This window comes from Chelon labrosus, assembly GCF_963514085.1.
Source record: "Chelon labrosus genome assembly, chromosome: 19".
NCBI classification, from domain to species: Eukaryota; Metazoa; Chordata; class Actinopteri; order Mugiliformes; family Mugilidae; genus Chelon; species Chelon labrosus.
The window spans coordinates 12535824-12555328 of NC_140352.1; the positions used below are offsets into that span (position 1 = coordinate 12535824).

At 43.9% G+C, this 19505-nt stretch overlaps 1 protein-coding gene across 1 annotated transcript in view; it reads right to left on the reverse strand.

Annotated features, from left to right (window-relative positions):
• thrab (thyroid hormone receptor alpha b) overlaps positions 1-19505 on the reverse strand; it is a 140128-nt gene that overhangs the window by 85763 nt on the left and 34860 nt on the right. The gene's annotated exons all lie outside the window — the stretch shown is intronic.

Here is a 19505-nt window from a genome sequence, read left to right on the forward strand (position 1 = left end):
CCTACCTCTTTAACTCAGGATCCTCAGGCTGTTTGCCTCACAGACGACATGAAAGCCAAACATTTATCTATGGGCGTGTGTCACTGTCACGCTATGAGTGGCTAGCATTACCTTTTTTAATGTCGGCACTGGGGGTAAAGATTTGCACAGAAGGCACAGACTTCTTCTAGCTGTAGGGTAGCTACTTTGAAGTTTAGCTAGTTCCCATTTCCGGTGACTCAGGACCGTGAGCTAAGCTAGGCAAGCTAATTGTTAAATACAAAGGACCACTTTTGCTTGCTCTCTAATAAAAAGATGAATCCTAAGGGTATATGTGAAGTGCAAAGCTGGGTGTGTTTAGCCTAGCTTAGCATAAGGACTGGAAGCAGGAGACAGTAGACTTAATTGGTCTCAAAATAAAAAAACAATAATAAAAAAAAACATTAGCAGTTCTAAAGATGAGATGTCTGAACCAATATATGAATAGAAGAGTAAAAACTTTATTTAAAATATTTTGTTACCCTATGTACCCGCTAATATGCATTGCATGACAGGAACTTTGAAATAGTACCTTAGGTAACATGTTAATTACGTAACTTCAGGTGGATTTTTATTTAGATATATATTTTTTTGCCTTCAAGCTAAGATAAATATATTGTGCTGAAAAGACAGGATAATCATGTTGTCTAATTACTGGTGGAAGAACATATCTTTAACTTTTCTTAAAGACCACAAAACCATAATCACGCTCTGTGCAAACAAACCGTGTTGACAATCAGCTTAAGGACAGATATGTTGCCTCATGTTGTTCTGCTTCGGTGCAGCTTTTGGCTCTGGTTCCTGTTTGTCAGTTTCCATTAACTGCAACATGAAGAGCTGATTGTAACTCAATAACCCTATAATATATCTCTGCATCTCTGGGAAAGGAAAAAGCCTGAAACTTCATAATGAATACTTTAGTAAACAACAATTTAATGACTTAATATCTTCAAGTATCCCATTATACTTCATTACTGTAAGTCAAAAGACAGCAGCTTGTGACAAAACAACAAAGGGGAAGAGAGAATAGAGAATGACAAAGAAAAGGAAAGAGATAAGAGCATACAGAAAATCTGTGAAAGTGAAAAAGAGGAAGGAAAGAAAAACAGCTAAATTTTAAAGTGTTTCAAGAGGGCGAGGGAAGAAGGAAGCTGTTAATGTCTTCCCTTCAGACGGGAAATGCCAGAAGGAATGCATTTGCATGTGTCTCTGTGCGTGTCCCTGTCCTTCTACATGTTGAGCTGAGTACGTCTTTGTGAAATGAGGAAGTGTGAGGGCCTTGTGTAACAAGCGTGATCAGATCTTTCATGTATTTTGATTGCTGGATCTTGCAAGAAAAACTTTAAATCAACCCATTTACTGACTTTTTCTGGAAATTTCTGAGGAAGATGGTGAAATGTGATCCAAATTTCTGGTAAAAGTTTATTAAAATGTGGTTATTGTCAACTTCAGGGTTTTCCTCAAGGGATATTTCAGAAAAGGTGCTATAAAGTGTAACTGAAGTTTTTCTACGTCACCCACTCCTAATGCACCCTTGATGACATGTGTGTATGTGAAGGGAAACACATGTGTGGGCTGCAGCTAACACGCCATATGCGGGGAATTCCCCTCTGCCTAAATGTAAAGAATCAATTTTCCTATAGAAATGCAACGGAGAGGAAAGGATGGCAGGATTGATGGATGGGGACATGGAGGAATAATGTGATAGATGGAGGTGCAAAGAAGAGCAACAGCCTTTAACCATGAGTCATTTCGCTAATAGATGAGCGCAAAGGTCGCGCGCTGAGTTTACACAAAGGATTTCTGCGCTTGCATATGCAGACAGACTGTGGATTAACAAAGAGGCAGTGAAATGGATTGTGTCTGCGCGGTGCGGCGAGGGTGCACAGACACCAGCTCAACTCACAGAAGACAACATGTAAAGATGGGGGGTCAAATATTTAGCCCCTTTGCTGACAGTCTGTGACACGGGGGCCAAGACCGAGGCACCCTCCCACGCCGCAGAGCCGCAGAAGATGATAGACGGCAAAACAGAAGCCGAGCGCAACTGCCTCGAGTCAAGAGCTCGGTTGTCCCTACAAGAGGACTAGCTTCAAAGCGAAGCCTCCTCATTTTGCTAAATCGGAGCAATGCCTTAGCTGCTGCCAGCGAGGCCTTTTCACCATCTTGCCGACATGAATAGCTCCTTTTGTCGCAGTGAAATTCCACTGGCAAGTCTCTAATTAGCTGGAGGGCTCTTCCCCTGCAGGCCTGTGTGGGCAAAAAAAAACCAAAAAAAAAAAAAAAAAGAGGGAGGACACAAAGAGAGATGTAGCAAGAAAAATGTGCAGACAACAAGGAAGCTACTTCAGAAGCTGTCATAAGATGCCCTCCGGCCATCGCTGCAACTGACTAATTGTGTTCTGAAAAGAGTGCCAGTGAGAATTAGTTTCTCGGTCTGAATGCTGTTAGGTTTTCAAAGCAGGAATCTGACAGGTGTTTAACCAACATGGGGTTGTCAAAGGCCCAATATGAATACCCCAGTCGCTATTTACAACGACTTGCTGGGGAGTGACTGACCTACGAAAATATAACAAGCATTTTGCCTGTCAACAGCTGAGAACTGGCTAAATGCTAATCAACGTTCTTTAGTGAGGCAACCTGTCGCGCTTCCTCAGATCAGATTTAAAGCGCTCTCACACGTGGAGGTCTGTTCACCCGGGATGAGAAGTATTACTCAGTCTGAAGAAACTTTTCTCCTCTGTGGCTGTGGAGAGAGAAATTTACCTTGAGTTGGAATAAGCTTTGACAGATGAGGGAAGGGATCGGGAAGGTAAGGCCTTATTAAAGAGTCGCATTATGTGACCTTTAGGATTTAGTAGATATTTCTGCCTCAGCTTTGTGGATTTAGATCACATTTTATATGTGTGACTCTCTTAAATTCTATCTCTGTGGTGCATAAGCTTTGTAGAATATAAAGTGAATCTACAGTTGTGTGCTTTGTGCGGTACGTGTCAAACCCTGCTGGCCCTGCGTGCATGCTGATGGGTGTCCTGTGACAAGCTGGATTTCAGTTGCGTGAGCGTGGCATTCGATCACATGCCCGTGCTATATTTGCACCGGCTGGATAGTCATCTTATACAGCGTATGAGGTGTTTATAAACCATATCCAACGCCCTTACTTTAACGAACACATGTGCTCTGCAGCTTTTGTGACCAGCTCCTTCTAAGCCGGCTTCTAAAAACAGCCGTGAAGCATTACAAACATTATGAACGTTTGAAACATGAATACTTAAAGCAAGTTTAGAAGGCAGACATGAGTCAACAATAGAGTAACAGCAGAGCAAGACGTAAACTGACAACTTCCTATTTCCTGTTAACAAGGCAACCACAAGTTACACGAGTAAACAGTATGACGGTTTGAGGTTGCATAGTCTGAAGCTCAAACAAACAAACAAAGACATACAGTACAAATGAATGTACAGTTTAATGAAGGGAGTGTGGTAACTTGAGATACCGTAGATACCATCCACATCTTAAAATCCAGTTCTGCAAAGAGGTTACTGAAAGGTGCAGGAGGTGTTTAGGAGTCTGCATTTCAACTTGTCAGTTGACCCAAATGCAAAATGTCATGAAGCAGATTCCTAACAGGAATATTTAATTATCTGATCCGACTCTTTACTTGCCTGGGAGTGTGCCAGAAAATCCGAATGAGGACACTTTTGATAAGATTAATCTCATATCGACTAAAAGCCTGACTATGCTTGACCTCCAGTTCTCAACATCACCACCACATCCTTACACTTTCATGCCGCAAAACCGGCCCTGTAAGTACATCGTACAATGTTTTAAGAATCTGGCTGCAAGCTTTCATTTATGGGATGTTATTTCAGAGCCTGTCAGACAGTATTTGCTCCACTATTTTCCAATAAAAGCAACTATTACTTGGTACAAAAAAAAAAGGCAATTCTGTTTCTCCACACAGTGGTGAAGAGATGTAAGCCTCATGGCAACTTAAAAGGCCTGCATGTCCAGGAAAGTGACTTTGATGGATGTTGCAAGAGCGGCTTGTTTTGCAAGATCCGCGCTCCCCTCCGCTGCCTTCGAGCGTTCAAACAAAAATGTCAAAGTGAAAGCACCACCAATATGATCTCACCAAGTAAAATACCCACAGTGGGCTCGAGGAAGTCTAAAACAGAAGCAGAAGTCTTCCAACTTCAGAGGACATTCAACTGAAAACATCTTGAGGGTAAATTCTGTCAGTGGGCCCCAAGTTCACCACTACGCCCCCCGTCTCCAGTGGCTTTGAACTCTAGGCTGGGAGGGGTGTGGGGAATTCACTGGCCTGTCAGCACTATGAATGATGGTGGATGGAAAAGATCGGATCCTGCCTTGCTGCTCTGCCCTCGGGGGGGGGACGAAGGACTTCTGATATGGCAGACTGAACTGTTCAAGGCTAAACGCGGCAAGTCATAAAGACCTCAAATTCTGGGGGTCCCAAATTACACCTGCAGCTTCAGCTAAAGACATCGTAATTAACGACAGAATTGACAGCCAGTTTGGGACGCATCAGTTGCCTCCAGAAACACTTGAGCACAAAGTGGAACAGTCTTGTGAACGCAGAGGGGATTATAAGATGTGTTTAGCGTGGGTAGTGGGGATTTCACCAAAAAGGTCACCCTAGATCCCATCAGTGTACTGTAACGTATATCAGCTCACTGCATCATGCATATTATTGTGGCTTTTCTGTGGGAAAGTCCTTAAAATCAATCTTCAGTGGCTTGGTATAAAACGGATCCCCTGTTGAGGGCTCCTCAGTGGTGCTTAATTTTCTAATCCCATGCATTAACACCTTTGTACCATCTCCTCCTTCCATCACAATTAACCTTGACCTATCTCAGTTATTTAAAATAAGTGGTTAATTCAACCCAACATCTTTTTTTCTCTCTTTCGGAAGGAGCTGGGAACCCACACAAACCAACGGCACGAAGGCAAAAGCGGCAACAAATGTCGATGCCAGCACGCTGAGGGATCCTTTACTTGTCCGGCGAGATGATCCAATTATTCATAGTTATAAAGAGTCAGTTATAAAGAGTGTGCTGTGTGACACATGGAAACGCCGTCGGCTCGAAGAGAGTGGTGTGCAATTAGTGTTGGCGATGTGCACGTGCGCGCATGCCTCTGCGGACGCTAATGCAAGTCAGCAGTACGCAAACGTTTACATTTTTGTTTGGTGGGGGGATCTGCGCCGCTCATCTGGAATTAATGGAAGTCAGGGACGAGAAATTGTTCCTTCATGCTGCCTTAGATGTTTCACACAGTTCAAAAGAATACATGGATGAATTCTTACTCTACAAAGCTCGAGATGCAGCCCAAAACATCAAGAACTCGGATATGCATGGATTTGCATACTTAAAACTTTGCCCTTCAGACCATCTGTGTGGCTTGTGGATGCGGGTGGGTGAGGAGGGGCAATCAGCGCCGCACTGACACTCCAAAGGCGGCCGTTTTGCCCCAGTGAAAAGATCGGGTTCACTATGCGAGCTGTCATAAAAAATTGCAGGAAGTGGACGAATAGAGAGAAAAGAGTTGGGCGATAGGGAGAGATATGACGAGGAAAAGGCAGAGCGGCCGAGAGACAGACGGACACAAGGCCTTGTTGATGAGAGCCTGCACAGCTGGATGAGGGGAGGAGAGGGGGCTGCCGCGAAGGTCGTGGCATACAGGGAGAAGACAGCGTAACGGGGGCTTGTCAAAGTGAGAATTTACAGTTGGTCAAGCTGCAAATAGCTTTGCTCCAGTGCCCTCCAAATGGCATTTGCATGAAGTACGTGTTGAGGACAAGAGGGACTGGAAAAAGAAGCTAAAGCTCTAGGAAACACAGACGAGGAAGAGGAAATGCACATTTAAGATTTAAATATCTTATAACCGTCTTTGTTTTGTCTTGAAACTACATATATAATCTACGTAAGATCCTATAAAATTAGATCAAATTTACATTTTAATTATTAAGTTCATTTAAATTGATCTGAATATAATTTCTTTGAGGTGTAAAACCAAAGTCACAAGCACAAGCTTTACGGAAATGCAGAGTCAGTGTCGCAATCATGAAATAAAAATGATTCTTTGATAGTTTCACAGCATTTCTTTAAAAGCTCATTTATCAACCGCCGCACCTCTTCGGCTACATACCGCCACCGCATCAGAAGAGCCTGCAGATAAACAGTCGACGGCACTCATTCTCCCCTCAGGCGCCCTTTAACCTCAGCAGTTAAAAGAGCGAACCTCAAGGAGGCCGGAAAACGATGCGGAAATACCGATGGACGTATTAGATCTCTGTTTAATCCAGCTGTTTCTATGTATGTGAAAGGAAACTATTCAAAATGACCTCAATCGGCTTAAATAAATGGAATCAGTTGCACTTATGTAATAGCTGCCACAGGCCCAGTGCCGTTCACTTTCTATGTCTACATCCTGATATTGTGCCTTGTATAAGCCACAACATTGTCATTCAAGTCAAGAAACACATTTACACAGCCTGACAGGAATGAAAATGGTTCCTATGCAGCCATACGCGTTCCATATAATAACATTATAAATTTTCAGGCATGCTTTACGTCTTAACTCATAGTTTTAGGCCCTGTCCACACGTAAACGCAAATACGCCAAAACGGAGTTTTTTTTAATCGTTTTGGCCGAGCGTCCAGACGTATCCTGTAAACGCATAGCCCTAAAACGCACTTTTCTGAAAACGGGTCCCAGGGTGGAGAAATTCGAAAACGCAGCTCCTGCGTTTTCTTGTGGACGGGGAAAACGGGAAAACGATGACGTCATCGCCACACTCCCGAGCAGCCTTCCACATCCCGCGAGACGTCTCGTAACAACATCAACAACAATGGCGGACTACATGCTAGTTTTCATGCTGGAGAAGATATTGAGCCTATTAGGGTTACTAGGGCAAAATATCATGCTCCTGTGCCACCACGCTGAGCAAAAAAGGCGATTTGTAAACAGCGCTCAAGCTTTGTGCGCATGCTCCGCATCTTCCTCTCCATTTTTGGTGAATTTCTGAAACCGAAACAGCGCCACCTATAGGCCTGGAATAGGAAGTAGCGTTTTCGGTCGTGCTGAAACGGACCCGTGTAGACGCGGATATTTCTTGAAACGATGACGTCAAAAACGGAGAGAAAAAAGATCGTTTTCGTACGTGTGGACAGGCCCTTATATTCTACTTGCCATTAAAGTTGTGGCATTATATTACACTAGTTCTTAGTCGTGTCACGCCACAGTTTTCTTTTGATGAGCTCAGTTGTGTTTTCAGTTAGAGCTGATCAAAGCTTCGACTGTAACACCTTTTTTTAAGTAGTATTATTTTCTAAGCTGCACCTGCATCCATCAACATTAGAAAAAAATAAGTAAATAAGGGAATCTAACTGTCAGTTGACAGGTATTAAGAAAGATCTCAGAGATTGTGGATGCGCTGACGTCTCTTGGAGCCTTGGTGTCACCTTAAGTTTGTCGGGAAACCTGTGGAGACTCCAGGGAGTTACTGCACCGCCAGCCTGCACGCATGCAGGATAATAAAGATAACAGGTATTAATTAGTGGGCTTCAGAGGTGCTGACAGGCTGATAGACTGAGCCAGGCTAGCTGTTCCCCCTTGTTTCCAGTCTTTAAGCTAAGCTATGCTAACAGTCGCAGCACCTTATTTACCTTATTTGTAAAGACGCTCTACAAGTAAATACATTTATATGTTGAACTATTCAGTTGACGAAAAAATGATTTCTGATGCACTCTTCAGAGATGTCCTTCTCATTTGCATGCATGAAATTGCTCGTGTTTATACAGTACGTGTGCATGTGACCCTGGAATCCTCTATCTTGTAGTGTGTGTGCTCATGTAAATAAACCTGACTCCCCTCCATCTGCGCAGACCTTAAATTTGTTTATGATCCCACAACGAGAATCCAGTAAGGAACAGGAAGGAAGAAGCACAACAGGTGCATGACGACAGCTGGGCCCGAGCAAAGCCCAAGACATGCATTAAATCACCCCGGCTCCAGAGCCCAGCCCAGAACAGAAGCTATCATCGTGCGGGCTAAATGCGATTAGTGTCCAGTGGTAATCTAGGGCCTATTCATTCCTGCTTAGAGTAGGTGACACATTTGATTCAGAGGATTAGTCCACCTCTCCTCACTGTGCAGGGGAGGGGAAATCAAAGGGCCCACGTTAGGAGACCAGCGGGGGAAAAAAAAGGGGGAAGCAACTTTGCGCAAGAAGACAGAGAAATATCAAAGAAAGAAAAGAGGAGCAGGAGCCGTGAGCCCCACACTCTTCCATAATTAAAGCAGACAGTTCCTTTGTGCAGCCATGTCATTAACATAACCCGGCACACTGCAGGGGTTAGGGGTGCACACAAGTTCTTTAGTTAGCGCCTTCAGAACATACATGATGAGAGGGGCCGGGAGAAACGAGGAGGCGTCTGATGCTGCGGATTCCACCACGCCACGAGCTGAACAGTCAAAACTTTTACTGACTGCGAAGTCTAATGAACCTTTGAAACGACGCTTCGCCCGGAGCACACGTTGATTTTGGTGGATAAATGAAGCCGAGCACGTGCACTGCCATAAAAAAAAAGAGGAACATATAAACACACGTGAACGCCGCGCGGGCTATTTATTAACTGCTCGTTAGAGCTGGAGATCCTCAACATGGCCTGCCACGTAAAGCAAAGACGTTATCTGTGATCTGTATCTGACCCAGACCCATCTGCAACCATATATTTTTTATTTAACTGAACCCCACCCCCCCCACACCCCTTTATTCGCAGCAACAACAACACACGCACAGAGTGACGCACTGCCTACAGCAGTTGCTATGGAGTAATCATCAGGGGCTATAGCTTAACTCAGACACTACTGCAGCCAAATGAAGAAAGAAGGAATCAAACTGTTGAGCTTGGTACATAAAACCACAGCAAATCTGATTCGACGACACTGTGCATTGCCTTAATTTAATGCACAAAGGAGGGATGTGAGTTTAGCGGGAGTTCACAGACGACTAAGATGAAACAGAGGAGACAAAGCTATAAATTGCACACACACCAAGCCTTGAAACACACCAGAGAAATATGAGCGAAACCGCACCGTGGCCTAAGTGTCAAGCAGCCATTAAACAGCTTAATGTTTACCTGCCAGGAAGGGAACCGCTAAGAGTTCAAATGTCTGGAGAGAAAAAAGAAGACAACACCTCAGCTTGAGTAACGCAGCAGAACGGGCTGTGCTCTTTCCCAGTGTAAAGTATTGCAAGAGAGCCTATCATTGCAACATTGATTATATTTTCCAACTCCAGTTCACAGGGTTGTGACACTCCTTCTTTTTAAAAAAATCTTAGCTATGCACCGGGATATTTTAAGGACAGCCTATTGTTGCGTTTTGCATTCGTTCTGCGACCTCCGCGGAGACAGAGAAGAGGACACGCCGGCACCTCGGCCGGGAGTAAAAACCAGTAACAGTTCACGCTTCTAAAGTTGATCCTTCACACCTTATAAATCACCCCACACTGTACACTAATATTAACTTAAGATTAAACGCGTGCTGCGGTCACCTGTCATGAAGTAGGCTAAAAATGTAACGTCGTGTCATACATCTCAACCATCAGACTAAATATAAAGCGTCACACCTTTTATATTTACAGTATGAGGCGGGATATTAAAAACAGATTATCTTAGCTGTGAACAAAATGTGTATATGACGTTACATTTACAATGTCCCGACTGTTCCACTAATAATCAGAAATAAAAATGCCTCATGTCACCACCTCGGTCAGAACAAATTGATAAGAAGGAATCACATTGAAAGGGGTGGCGTAAACCGTTGATAATCCATTTAATCGGAAAATATAAGCTCCTAACAACTATGTAAACACTTGATCTGACTGTTTCTTTCTTTCGTTCAGTTGGAATAAATCCATTCGGCTTATCTGCCCACGCTTATCTACGTGGGGTCAACATCAGGTAACAAGTTTCCAGAAGGGACAGAAACATGGAGGTAGCAAAAACAACTAACTGATCATCTTCTTGTGTTAAATCTAATGTTGTCAATAAATTTGGGGGGAAAATAAAATTGTATTTCCGCTCCACAGCAACGGTACCACTTTGCACTTATCAATCAGCGTGTAAACACATGCATCACTTTATTTATTTACTGTATATTGGGGGGTGGGGTGGGGCCTATCCCAGACATATATTGGTCTGGAGTTGATGGTAAATAATGGAGGTTAACATAAAAAAACACTTTACTTGAACTGTGTCTTAAGTATTAGCTTTGGGTTTTCATTCTACCATTGTGCACAATGTAAAATCTCTAAAAATATTATTATTTCCTCTACGCATCACGCATGACACCAGTCACCAACGCATGTCACATATCAGCGTAAAGCTAACTTTCTTTACAAGATGACTGCATCGTGTGTATTCATTCATTCATTCAATTTTCTGTAACCGCTTGCCCTGTGGAGGGTCACATGGGCAGTAAAAAAAAAAAACTGGCATGACTAGTATCAAAGAACTCCAAACATTCCTCAGCTCCTCACACTGATTCCCACTGAAACATCAGAGGAACATGCAACTTATCAAGAGAGAAAAAACTTCACCCCACAAAGCCTTCATTTCACAGAAACATCAGCACATTAGTTGATATAGACATCACATTGTGACGGCAACCACGCGCACGGCGACTTTCAAGCCTCCCGTCCCTTGTGTTACTCTACGCCTGTAGTTTCCCAGCGTGTTTCTCTGAGCTCTTACAAGGCACCACTCTCCTCTGTGGTTTTTCCATTTTCTCCAAATGAAAGTGCACTGTAAAAGCATACTGTATAATGTAAGCCCTACATGGTTTCTCTCTCTCTCGCTCGCTCTCTCTCTCTCTCTCCCGCTCTCACAGGTTTTTGAATATACCAGCTATGGCCTCTGCTGACACAATTACACAGAGGCATAGAGAGGAAAGGGGGAGACCGAAATAAGCGTGTCAATGAGCCACAAAAAAAAAGAAAAATAAATAAATAAATAAAAAACATCTAAGGGAAAAAGCAATTGAGTGAGTGAAGTTGTTGAATGAGCGTGTGTGCGTGGTATAAGGGAGCAAAAGTAAAAGTGAAATTGCAACAGAACACAAGAAAAGAAAGTAGCAAAAAAAAAAAAACTAGAAGTCCTTCTTCCTGACTAGCTTTTGTGACAGTTTCTTTCATGTGTGAAAAGCGAAAGTATTCCTGCAATCTAATCTCCAGCCTGTACCGTGAATATGAAGCTACATGAACTGGATACATATACCCCGACCAGGCATAACATTATGACCACCTTCCTAACACCGTCTCCATTTTCCCTCCAAAACAGTTGTGACTCATCAGAGAATGGACATGGGTCTTCTGAGGGTGTCCTGTGGTGTCAGAATGTTGTTAGTGGGGGTCTTTGGGTCCTATGGGTTGCGGGGAGGGGCCTCTGTGGATCAGGGTTGTTCCTGTGCATCTCACAGATACTTGATCAGTTTGGGATCTAGTGAGTTTGGAGGACAGGTCAACACCTTGTGCTGTTCTTCATGTTTTTTTGTTTTTTTTTAGTTGTTCCTCAACTGTGCGTGCTTGTTCCTCAACTGTGCGTGCTTGTGTCAGGCTGCATCCTCCCCAGGGATGGCTGCTACCATCAAGGAGTGTGATTGCTATGGGGTGGGGCTGTCTGGTCTGGTCGCGGTGGGTAACATCCACAAGAATGCCAGGTCCAAAAGTCACAAGATGGTCAATGTTATTTACTTCTCCTGTCAGTGGTCATAATGTTGTGACTGATTGGTGTACAAATTTAGTTTGCATGATTTAAAACTGATAAGCGATGTTAATCAGAGGTGCAGAAACAGAACAAGGCTGGCTGTTTCCCCCTGTCTCCAGTCTTTATGGTATGTGAAGCCCCGTCTACATATAAACTGATCTCTTTATAGCTGACAGTTTGTGTGTAGTGGACACTCCAGGCTCTGGTTGCCTAGGAAACCCTCTTGCATGCTTCCCGCCCCAAATGTTCCCAAATGTTCTCAACAAGCAGAACATAAATATATTGCCAGCGTATGGACAGAGCTAGATCTCCCTGTCGACACCGATATCTTGTTGAAAAGAAAAGTACCGTCACCGGATTTTACGGTGGGAACAGGAGTTCAGGACGGTGACTAATGTTTGGGAAACTCTGTGTTTGCATCACATGTCACTCAAACGTATCGGTCTAGAACTGAAACACCACGGCCTCCCCTGCCTGCAGAAACACAGAAACTAAGCACTGACAAGTTTCCAGGAGCTTGACACTGACTTTCCGCATTATGTAATGAAAGAGTTCTTCTTCCTGTTCTCTGCTTTAAGGACTTTTTATATAAACAACCTGCTCAGCGGGTCAGTTGAAGGGCTTTCATATACACTCACTTTTACACCTATTATCCCTAACCTTTTATAGTGTCTCCCTGTGTCTAAACACTTTTTTGCATTATAACAGTAAAAATATGAATGTGATTCTGAATGAGAGATAAGCTGCACACTTTGTGCCTTGTTTAGTACAGTTCCTTCTGAGCACACGTGTTGAAACCCCATGCAGCCCATAGATACCATCGTATACTCCTCCCATCTGTGAGACGAAAACAAACTTCTCTGCGCCCTGATAAATTCTCGGATTTGACTTGATTTGACAGTTAGCTGCAGCAGGCCTTGGCGCAGACACACCCTTTGTCTAAGCCAGCATGTAATGATGCCCTGCTATGTACAATACACAATGTGTACAGTGCATAGTGTACTTCACCATGACGCTGCACTGAGCTGCCGTTCCGGGCTCATTAATCCTCCCTTCTGTCTTTGTCAGGCTCAGATCGTGGATAAGAAGGGTGTACACGCTCAGTGCGAACGCTCATGTGAGAGCGTATTGTTCCAGTGGGTCTACGCAGTGACAGGGAGAAGTCCATCGAGCTGTAGGGGCACGTCGGAGCTGGCCTTTTTTAAAAAATCTAACAGAGTTACAAAGGTGGTGGCAAGAGATTTGAAGAATGAACAAATATCCTTGCGCTAATCAATCAAAAAATAAATCAGTAATAGATCCTCTTTGACAACAGTGGACGTTCTAAAGGCAGTCTTTGTGCTCGCTCCTGGACCAGAAGAAAAGATCTGCAGATGCACAGAGATTAAGATGATCAAGTTGCGTTATGTAAAAGTCTTGTAGACTTAAAAGTCACCTATGCAGTTTTACGAATAGACTCCACATACACTGGATATATTATTTAGCTTCTCTAGTCGCAAACTCTAACATAAACCCTTTTAAATACACCTATATTTTTCACTTTAGGCAAAGCGAGGCTCTACTTTAAAAGACATGGTCACGTCTTACACATGCGTCTTGAAAGAAAAGCACTGACTGGTTGCACAGTGCAGGGAGGCGAGGCAACCTCCACAAAGTTCAACTGCAACTAATACGAGCCTGAGAAAGTCAAGTCAGGTGGGGGGTTTCCGGTGCTGCTGGTGGTTTTGTATTGAGCTGAAGAGAGAACAACCAAACTACATTTTTAGGAAGCACACAAAAAAAGTTTCCCTAAAATTTTTTAGCAACAATATGTGCCTCGGCCTTATCACCTCAAACACTGCTACTACTGAATATAATCCAGTCACCTGATGATTACAGAGCTACACGAGGAGTCTGGCACAAGCGGACGTCTGAAAGGGAGGCAGAATGGTACGGCTGCCAGCAACAGCAGCAAAATTATTACCCCGCATGAAGCCACATGACCCGGTGTCCTACCTCCTCTCATGCAATGCTTAGGTCATTGCCGATCCATAAACCATTCTGAGAGACTAGCGCGCTGCTCAATGTAGGCTGACCTGAGGTCAGTCAAATTTTCAACTAATGATTCTTGCTGTGACAGGGGAGGAGTGGAAGGACGTAGACTCAAGGAAGGTTTTTACCAGGCCACATTATTCCTCCAGTCAGTGACCTCTGGCCGAGTCCTTCAGCACCTCGTCATGTGTGGGTGAGGTCAGGGTGGCGTTGCTCTAGGGACTAACAACATGTTAACATAACTCATGCACCACACAGACCCAGCCAGCTAGCAGAGAAGGAGCCGTCAAAGTAAATAAACATCTCATGAACCAAGTAAGGCATCCATAGCACCAAATACTGAAACCTACTGAAACAGCTAGCATAACATTATGAGCACTTTCCTAATATTGTGTGGGTCTCTCTTGAGCCTCCAAAGCAGTTCTGACTCATCAAAGAGTGGACATGGGTCTTCTAAGGGTGTCCTGTGGTGTCTGGCAACACAATGTTGTTAGTTGGGGGCCTTTGGGTCCTATGGGTTGAGGGGAGCGGCCTCTGTGGATCAGGCTTGTTCCAGTGCATCCAGATCAGTTTGGGATCTAGGGAATTTCGAGACTAGGTCAACACCTTGTGCTGTTCTTCATGTTTTTTTTTTTTGTTTTTTTTTAGTTGTTCCTAAACTGTTTTTGTGTGTGTGCCTGTGTCAGGCTGCATCCTGCTGGGGATGGCTGCTACCATCAAAGAGTGTCATTGCTATGGGGTGGGGGTGCCCGGTCTGGTCTAGGTGGGTGGTACATGTCTAAGTAACATCCACATGAATGCCAGGTCCAAAAGTTTCCCAACAGAACATTGTATTGTCACAAGATGGTCAATGTTATTCACTTCATCTGCCAGTGGTCATAATGTTATGCCTGACTGGTGTACATACCCAAAGACATCAATCATTATAGGTTCTGTCCACTGTCGGATTTGTGAATACTACTAAAACTGTTTAATTTTGGTAAAGTTTGAGTTTGGTTGCAATTCTTTAGGCAACATTTAATATTTGTAGCAATTTGATAAAACGTATTATCGTAGTATGACCCAAGAATAAGGTAGTCTCGGGATAAAAAATAAACACGAGTAAATACATCCCGTAATAAACACACTGTGGTATTACTTTCTCGTTCACGGCTGCCAGAGGACACTCAGGAGAGTAGCTGCAGCTTGATAAAGGCACAGCAGCCAAAGGACCCCAGCCGATCTGGACTCACTTTTTGCTCTTTCATAAATTGAAGCCAAATCCCACCTCCCACAGCACCTCCCTCACGCTCAGCAGAGAAGCACAACAACAACAACAACAACAGCAGAGCACAGTCTGGCGGGCGAACAGGCGGGAAGCAGGAAGAAGCAGCAGCACCGGCAGCCTCACAGTTCGACCGATCGCTCCGCCGGATTCTCTGATTGTGTACATGCAGAATGTACACAATTCAGTTGCTCTGGCTTATTTAAAGCAACAACAAAGCTGTCTGCTGCAGCTCAGACACTCTACTGTATCATGCACTGTAAAAAGTAGAAAGACGGCTAGACAACCACATCCTGTAGAGGCGCAACGCTTCACTACTGTACCTCTGCATTCTTGAACTGCTTCTGTAACACCTGCAGCAGTCAGAAATCCATTTTCCCATGAGCCTGTAAGTCAGCGCTCTGATCATGTTGTCATGGGAAAGGTTGTTTTTTTTCCACAGAGATTAAGAATGGGAAATCGACCAAGAAGAGTCCCTTTTGATTTGGTTGCCTTAGTAACAAGAGCTAAATGACTTGTGATCATATGATCTGTGAAGTTTAACTTTCGCAGGCCGCAGGCCAATCAAAAACAACTCAGAATCCCGCTGTTTGATACCAACCCAGATGAATACTGAGCATTTTAATCAGCATCAGAGCCACAATTGAAACTGAAAAGCTCGACAACATGAATAGATCTATAGCGTGGAAGCCAGATGAAAAGTCTGAAAGTTGTTCCCGGAGTCGCCTCGTTGGGAACGGATTATGCTCCGGCAAAGACCTACCAGCTCAAAAAAATCATTTGGAAGGATTTTATGCTGTGATGGGCAGAACAGCGACAGCCACGTAGTCAGAAACGTCATCTGAGCTCCATAGAGTTGAATTTGTTTACAACTAAATGTCTCTGATTGTTTGTAGGAATATCCAGTCGTGGAAATATTTTTTCCTAATATCGGTCGAAAGATGCCCCATAATGAAATCCAAAAAGCCATGTTACCACACTCAAACTCTGATAAGAGCTGAGCCTGGCTACACTTGGCTAATAGATCTCCCCTTTTGCAGAAAACTTGATGCGACTGAGATGGTACATAATTGATGTTTCAGCATATGAGCTACCATGTTTTGGATGGATCAGGTATCTCCAGCAGAGAGACAATCCTTGCAGAGGAACTGTACTCTTGGCTTTTGTACTTGGAGAGCTGGAGAAGTAACAGGTATATGATCTGAGATCAAATCTGTGAACGATAGAAAGTGGGAACGCTTTCTGTGGGAGACCTGCTGCTCATTCTCTATTGGCTCTCAAGCCTGTGACACAGCAGCCTGACATCTAACAACATTTCCTGAAAAAGATCACCACAGGTAGAATAAATAACGGACCTACTGTGCATTCGCTGAAGAATATTGAAAGATAATTTAATTTAGGTAATGAATAAATGGATGTATAGTTGCCAGATGGAGAAAGTTAAAGTGAGTCAGGCCTGTAATGTCTTCCAGAGAATTGGAGAAGCCAAAATACAGCCTGTTATTCAAAGAGAAAAGTCAACAACCACAACAGGCCTGGAGGACATTCTGTGGTGGTTGGCATCAATACACTGCTGCTGAAATGTAAGGTCGCAGAGCAGCTAAAAGACTTCTAAACGCCTGATGCAACACCTTCCAGTGCAATGTAAGAGGTTTTCGTGCAACCTAGTGATAAGGCCCAGTTGCCTTCTAGCCTCAATTGATGCATTCAGCCTGACATATTGTTCACATTATCAAATTTATGTTAGAACGTCGGGCTATATTTATTTTGGGTTTGCCTTTACATATCAGTAGCAAGTGACGTCACATGAGGCTTACAAAAGTTTTAATTCAATATGGAAGCGGTTAGAGATTTATTCCTGTAACCCAAGTAACAACAGCATGTAGATTCAGGCAAACATTTTTCACAATTTGGTGATCTCTTTCTTTTGAAACAGATTTCTGATAATTTTTCACAAATGCAGCATAGCCTCGCGGCTACGCTAATGAATAGCTCAATAAAAGGGAAATGCAGGCAGCAGTTCAGAGGTCTGGAAACAGGCCAGGTTGGTGTGGATTATTATACAGAGAAACAAGCGCGCTCCTAAAAGAAGATCTGGAAGCTGAGCTCATGCCAAGATGAAACAGAACAACTTCTAATGCAATAATGATGGGAAAAAATGTGATTCCCAAACAAGCTACGAAAGATCTGTTACCAATGTTTGCCTTCCAAGATAGACCACAATAGTAAACTGTGTGGCAACAGAACGGGATGATGATGAATGAGTTAGGACAGCTTTGTCAACGGAGAACAGAAACCAGCATCATCTCAGTGTTACAAAGGATGGATGTGTCTTGACAGAAAACTCGATGTCCAAAACCTTTCGGGCCAAATGCACGCGCTTTTCCAAAACATGTGCAATCGATAGCAGCCGAAATGTCTCTGGGTAAAAGTAAAAGGAAGTGCAGCCTCCATTGTTTTGTTGTCTTTTTTGACTTCCCCTCAGCACCTCAGAGTTATTTCTGATGTTATTTTTAAATGCCGTAATCACAAAGGTGTACTGTATGCATTTACAGGCAGCGACACATTCTATACATTCTATACGAAGGCGTGAAAAATCTTAGGCTCTAGTTTTCTGCGCGACAGTGACAGCTGGTGAGACGTGAGGGAGTTGGCTGCGAACATGCAAGACAACGCATCAGCTCCGCACATGTGTTACCGCTCCTCCGGAGACGCCATCAAACCCGGGAATCTAAACCAGACCCAACACAATGGACAACCCAAAGATAGATGAACGAGCGAGAGAGCCGAAGCAGCAGGGGGCGAGGCTGGCGCCGCGGCCAAACTCACTAAATCACCGGACTAATGTGCAGCAGGCTTGTCATCTGAGCATCTCACACATCCAGGGAAAGAAAAAAACTGTCTTGAGAAGCTCTATACATGCCAAGGCTCATGTACACAAACCCACATTAAAGCACAGAGAGGGAGCGGTGTAGACGGAGCTTAGCTGCACTTAGCTTTACACCGCAGCAGCACAGAGAATCGATTAAAGGCAGTTTGTTAATCAGCAGGTACAGAACACTGACATGCTGTATTGGAGAGAAAAACTACAGGCTGAACAGATGAGTTGCTGAGACAAGGAGGTCATGCAGGGGTGGAGGGAAGGCAGGCAAGTCGTAGTGAGAGTCAAATGAAGAGACGACGGCAAGAAGAAAGCAACTCTCTGTTTGACTAAGCTTTGGGCTCCAGGAGAAATAACATCTGCTCTGCAGGAAAATGAGGCTTCAACGAGGCTGTAACTTTGTACCTTTATGTCAAGATTGCTTTAAATGGTTACCGGGCTATTGCTCTAAAGGGACCACACCAAATCGATATCAAAGAACTACCCGCAACAAAGCCCGACGGTGACATCGCCTGGGTCTGGATTAAAAGCTTGCACTTGAACACAACGCCAAGTCTACAGCCAATGGCCAGCTGGCACATATGTTCTGCACCTGCATGTGAGGAAACATCTCTTTGGAGGCGGGAGCCTGTATTTGCCATTCGAAAGGGAAAATCGGAGGAGCTACACTGAGCTACAAACTGTCGTACTGAGCCGGCTTCCCCCGGCTTAGAGACCTAAGACAAAAGGAGCTGTAGAGGTTCTTGAAGAGCAAGTATCTTCTTCAGTTCTAAAGGACCAGTGAGGAGCTGGGGTTTAAATAGGAACATCTGTGGGTGTTACCCATCAGAAACATTGCATTACTGTTGGAGAAACGTCTGCAAGAAACTCTACAAGCCCAGTTGCCTTTCTTTCTTTATGGATGTCCATGACCTGGATGACTGAGAACCTCCACAGACATACAGACGTAAGACTGCACACAAAAATGGGAGTATTGTATTTTAAAATGACCTTGTATGGACACCTAATGAGAACATACAGACATTAGGCGTAAAGCAAATTTTTTGTGAACAATGAAGAGATTTTAAACAGTCTAGCTCATCTTAGCCAGACTCAAAAACAAACCATTGCAAGCAGTTGGGTTGTCCTTCAACCAATCAGAGCCATCACCACATAAAGCCCCGCCCAGACGATTTGATTGGCCGGGCAGATCTTTAGAGCATAATCAGTTCCCAACGGAGAGACTCTAGATTAACTTTCTCCCACAAAAAAAAAAAAACGACATCCCTGAAGTTGACTGAGAATGATGTGGGTCACAAAGGTTATTGAAATGCTGACAATTTAACAGGTGGTGGAAAAGACTAAGACAAACTGGAAGTAAAAGAGTGAGAAAATGACAGACAGGGGGGAGGACAGGAACCGTGAGAGAGGGGGTGGGAGATATCAGACAGTGGCCCAATTGTCAGCATCCTTTCCACACACAAACACTCCCTGGGGTCAACATGCGGGGTGACAGACGTGGAGCGAAGGGGCCCAG